This window comes from Sinocyclocheilus rhinocerous, unplaced genomic scaffold (assembly GCF_001515625.1).
Source record: "Sinocyclocheilus rhinocerous isolate Xijiao unplaced genomic scaffold, SAMN03320098_v1.1 scaffold1449, whole genome shotgun sequence".
In the NCBI taxonomy this organism is placed as follows: domain Eukaryota; kingdom Metazoa; phylum Chordata; class Actinopteri; order Cypriniformes; family Cyprinidae; genus Sinocyclocheilus; species Sinocyclocheilus rhinocerous.
This window is the reverse complement of record NW_015664992.1, coordinates 702,938-708,137: the sequence shown is the minus strand read 5'-3', so window position 1 is coordinate 708,137 and position 5,200 is coordinate 702,938. Positions and strand designations below refer to the sequence as shown.

The 5,200-nt window shown below is 42.5% G+C and overlaps 1 pseudogene; it reads left to right on the top strand.

Annotated features, from left to right (window-relative positions):
• The first annotated feature begins 663 nt into the window (after positions 1-663).
• LOC107730610 (uncharacterized) overlaps positions 664-5,200 on the top strand; it is a 13,964-nt pseudogene continuing 9,427 nt past the window's right edge.

Sequence of the window (5,200 nt, the reverse complement as noted above, 5' to 3'; positions counted from 1 at the left end):
TGTCTTTGGTGCCTCTTTTCTTGAGCAGTATCCATCCTTGCTGACATCTCTCGGCCAATCGCAAGCCGCCGTCAAGTAAGACTAGTGCTGCTTCATGCTCATATTCAAGCCCGCATCTCGCTGTTCTTCATTGTTTCTCGTCTGCAATTTAACCTTGGTTGACCACTTAGCTCGTTGGCTTTGAGCGCTTGCACTGAAATGAGGTGTCGTTTCTGAGATGGCTCAGATGGGCTGCGCTGCAGGGTAGCCGTCTACATGGTGACTCAAGCCTCGTGGCCTTCTCCTTGCCATTTTTCTCAACATTGGTTTGGGAAGGCAGCCCAAGCCAGTGGGCAGAAAGGAGTTTCTCGGAAAGCTTCACATCCATGTGTTCCTTCATTTTGCATTTGCTAGTTCCCTGAGCATCCGATGGCTCGTTGGTCTAGGGGTATGATTCTCACTTTGGGTGCGAGAGAAACTGGGTTCAAATCCCAGATGAGCCCACCTGCAGCTTTAAAACCGCTGTTTGTGTCGTCCTGCTTTCTTTGGCTCAATTGCACGGCGTTGTTAGGTACTTGTCTTTCAATGTCGACGTCTTGGCCTTCTACTTGGTCTCTTACCTACGGCTCGCATTGCGTTGAGTGGGTCACTCAGTCGGTTACAGATTGGTACACTGAGGCCGAAATGGCGTTACCTGACAACCACAAGTCTGTAAAATTAATCCAATAGTATGCCGACTTCTACCTTTTAAAATCCAATTAAGTTACGATCTCTATTTTTGCCCGTCCAATGAAATGGCAAGGTCTATGTTTCATACACCAATCACGCACGTACTGACTTCCACCTTTTAAAAAACAATTAAGTTAAGATCTACATTTTTGCTCGTCCAATGAAATGGCACACCAATCTCCGCACACGGTCCATTTTTGTCGTCTTTGAGCACATTCCATACAATCTCCACTCAGGTATGTTATTTATGTTTTGTTAATGAAATGGCTTACATTTTTGTATTTTACGAATAGCAAGATTGGCTACGTAAAATTAGACTATGATTACCTCAGCTGTCAGAATTCAGTCAGCTGGATAGATGCAGTAACGTTAACTGTCATTGATGTGTAAATACTATTAAGGTATAATTGCCGCAGCTAACTCTAAATAGTTGTATCCGGTTGTTAACCCTCCTATTGTGTGCCGGTTCAATTTGACCGATTTACAAGTTTTCTCTCTGAAAAATGTTGTTTATTTAATCTCATTGTCATGAGGTTCCATGACTTTGTCCACATGCGGCATCTGAACACACAAAATAATTTTGGATAATGTTGGTGTTTTGTTTAACTTTTATACACATGTGGTGTTCCTGGTCAGAAATGACCAGTCATTAGAAGTGAATGGAAAAGTGTATACAATAAGTGTAAAAAATTTTGTTTAGGCACATGCCCATATCACATGGACACAGTTGAAATAGCACAATATGTTTAATCTGAGTATTTGTTTTAGTCAAATTAATCCATACATAATGCTTGTGTTATCTTTTACTAATATTTAAATTTGTTTGATGATCTGAAACATTAAAGTGTGACAAACATGCAAAAAAATAAGAAATCAGGAAGGGGGCCAACACTTTTTCACACCACTGTATATATATATATATATATATATACTCAAAAACGAGTTGTATGAGCCTAGGTCAATGAGACATACAGGCCATAAATAGCAAATAGAAGTTAAAAACTTACATGTTCACAAAAACTTAACTTGATAAAAAGATCTATCACAACATGTTATATGTAAGATAATATGTGTATTATTATGGATTTATAATCTGCTATAATATGGCGGTCATTTTGGACCAGGAACACAAAATTAGCTAACATGAAATGAACACAACAGGAGGGTAAATGCTGTTAGGGTTAGGGTTGGGCTACAATGGCAGTTAGTGTAACATTTTATGTATTGTTTCAGGCAACGACATGGCTTCTGTTACGGAAGGAAGGATACGAGAAGGCAGGGTCGGATCCAAGTGCAGCTTTATTGTAACAGCAAAGTCAAACACAGGCAAAAGGTAAACACAGGAACAGACTAGACTTAGACTAAGGCTCAGGAAACGCTCTGTACGGAGCAGTCGCAACCAGACAGACACCAGGTTGGGTGGGACAAAAGGGAACACAGCTTCATAATTAGTCTTTTTATCCACAAATGAACAGGCGAAAAGTTCATACTCGGCCTCCTTAGCAGGTCCGTAGCGGGTGTCGCCTCCTCGGCTTCTCCTACAGTGGGCGCCGCCGCTGAGCTTAGAGGGATTACCAGCGCTGAGAACACGGACACACCAGCCGCTCGCACCGATCTCAGCGGGGGATCCTCCACACTGGAGACCAACCTCTGGCGTTTTGTGGTCAATTCAAGGGGAACAGCCATGGACGGACACGGCTCTGTTTGCTTAGCTGCGACAGGATGAATCTCTGCAAGGGCCGCCACTACAGGAACTAGATCGGCCTCACCCACAGTGAATGAAGATCCAGACACCAGAAGCGCATGATCCATAAATTGGGCCAGTGATCCACGAGGACCATCCCGGACAAGGTGAGCTTTTAGTGGCTCATTTAGTCCATGAGCAAAAAAGTCAATCAGCATAACGGAGCAGTCGCAACCAGACAGACAATCATAAACTTCATTCAATACTTCGCAGTGTGTGTGAGCAACATTTATAGTGCTTCTGATGGACAACAGGTGTGTGTGTAATTAATTAGTTGCAGGTGCGGGGCTTGTGGGAAATGTAGTCCATGGTGAGAACTGACTGACATCGTGACAGCTTCAACTAAGCCACACAAAGGCATGAGTGATGCTGAATGGCTTGCGCGTCTGGAGAGTTTTGCCCATCTAGGCAAGGGAATAGAAATTCTCCCCGACAAAAAAGATGGCATGAGTTGTATCAGAAGGTAAGTTATACAGCTAGATTCATGGGCGAACTAATAAACTCGTATGATAATACATTGTGCTATTTTTATTTATGTGTATGGATAAGAAATTATTTACAATGTAAATACAATGTAATATTGATATAATTATGATGACTTATGGCTTTTTTGAGATACAGTGTCATAGCTATACTTTATGTTCACAGATAGAAAAGTGCCCTCTGCAAATGAGGGGGCAGACCACCCTTCTGAAGGAAGCTCAGAAATGTATTTCTGAGATTTGTACAGAAATGGATTTCACAAGGTAGCTTCAATTAGCCTATTTCAAGTTGCATAAATAGATAGATGTGTTTGCAACATCAATGTGTCTTTATATCTAAAATCATTTTAGGAAGACTATATATGCACTTTATGCATGTGTCACAGGTTCATCCACCAGTCACAGTGGATGCATCACAGAGCACTCCTGCCCAAAGCACACCCTCTGTCAGTGATGTGTCACCTGCAAAGATGGCAAAACTGACATTGTCAGTGGTAAGCAGACCGAACTATTGCAGGCATCACTGCAGACATTGAAACATCTCAACCTTTACCTATAGTGTTAGGGTTTTGTTATCACTGACTATGACAAATCTTTTCGGTTTGAAAAGCCAAGGTTTGGAGGCTCACATGTGGCAGCAGGCAAAACCCAATTTGAGCACCCAGAGGAAAACCTCTCATGTTAATATAAAAGACATCCTGACTTTATCATGACATCACTTTATCACTACATCATTTTATTTCATTAAAAAAATGGCAATCCCCTTAATAGATTAATCATAATGTTTGACTCCACAGACATTAGAGCACTCCAGTTCAGCCGCAGCTTCATGCCCACCCTCTGATCCTTGTCCTCCTCCATCCCCCAAACCTCAGTCCTCCTCTTCCTTCTTCATTCCTCCACCTCAGAGACAGTGTTGAGCAGTAACACATTACTTAGTAACGTGTTACTGTAATTTGATTGATTTTTTAGTAACGGAGTAATTTAACGCTTTATAATTTTCAAAATAGTAATTGGAGTATAGTTACAAGTCAAGGTCTCTATACGTTACTGCCACGTTACATTGCTGACAGAATGCAGTGTTTTATAATCTAGAGATTGTAAATAGGATGTAGCACACGCACTGTCAAGTCAAGTGCCAGTGGATTAGAAACCTGCTCCCGCGAGACCCGACACGACAGAGTGCGGCGCGGGACAAGATGGGCGAGTGCTGGTGCGGGCGGGTAGACACTTGTGTGTGTGCGGGATGCGGGAGAATAAAATGATTCACGGGACTCCGGCAAAAATTATCTAAGCATACAATATCTAAAACAAATAAATTGTTATTCATCTATTGCACAAAAGCAACATAAATATAAATTATAAACGATTAACAGGTGCAAGCGTATGCAGTTTCTATGTAGGCTAACACGTGTTTGCAGCGTTGAGCAATGCAGTGCTGAAATTTGCCTGGTCACGAATCCTCTCATTATAACACACAAATTGTAGACATTATGAAAGATTCATTATGCATATATTTATTGTGTTAGATTTGTGAAATTGCGATGAACTGAGATGTATTTTAGAGATTATTGTCACGAATCCGGTCCATGAACTTCCGTCTGCTAGCCATCAGAGGTCACCCTTTCCATTTTCATTGACTCTCGCACTACACACTGTTGCATATCACCCCGGACTACATATCCCATCATTCATTGCACTGATTGCACACAGCACTGATTGCACACAGCTGTTTCATATCACTCACTCACTATATAACACTCACTCAAACAACCATTCTCGGCCGAGTATTGTATGCGCTTATCGCCAGCAGTGATAGCTACTATACAGAGCCCTCTTTAGCTTCCTAGCCTAGCCCAGCCTAGTCTTGCCTTGTCTGTTTTCCCGGTTTCTGATCTTTGCCTGTTTTCCTGGATTTATCCCTCTAGTCTCGCCCCTGTGATTCTGTCTGCCGATCGTTGACCTACGCTAGCCCTAGGACTATTCTTGTGTCTTGCCCGCCATATACCTGTTTTGCCATTGGTCGACCCTGCCTGTGTTTCTGATCTCTCTGCTTTAAATAAAGCTTGCACATGGATCCGCATGTCTCACGTCTCGTCAGCCCCGTAACAGAATTCTCGGCCACACAAGGATCTAGCAGCTTCTCATGTGAACATTGGCCAGGTATGGACACTGCAAGGCTGTTGTTAGCCCTCGAGCAGGGCACACGCTCGCTCGAGGCTTACATTCAAGAGTATCTGGACATTGCCTATCACTCTGATTTTCC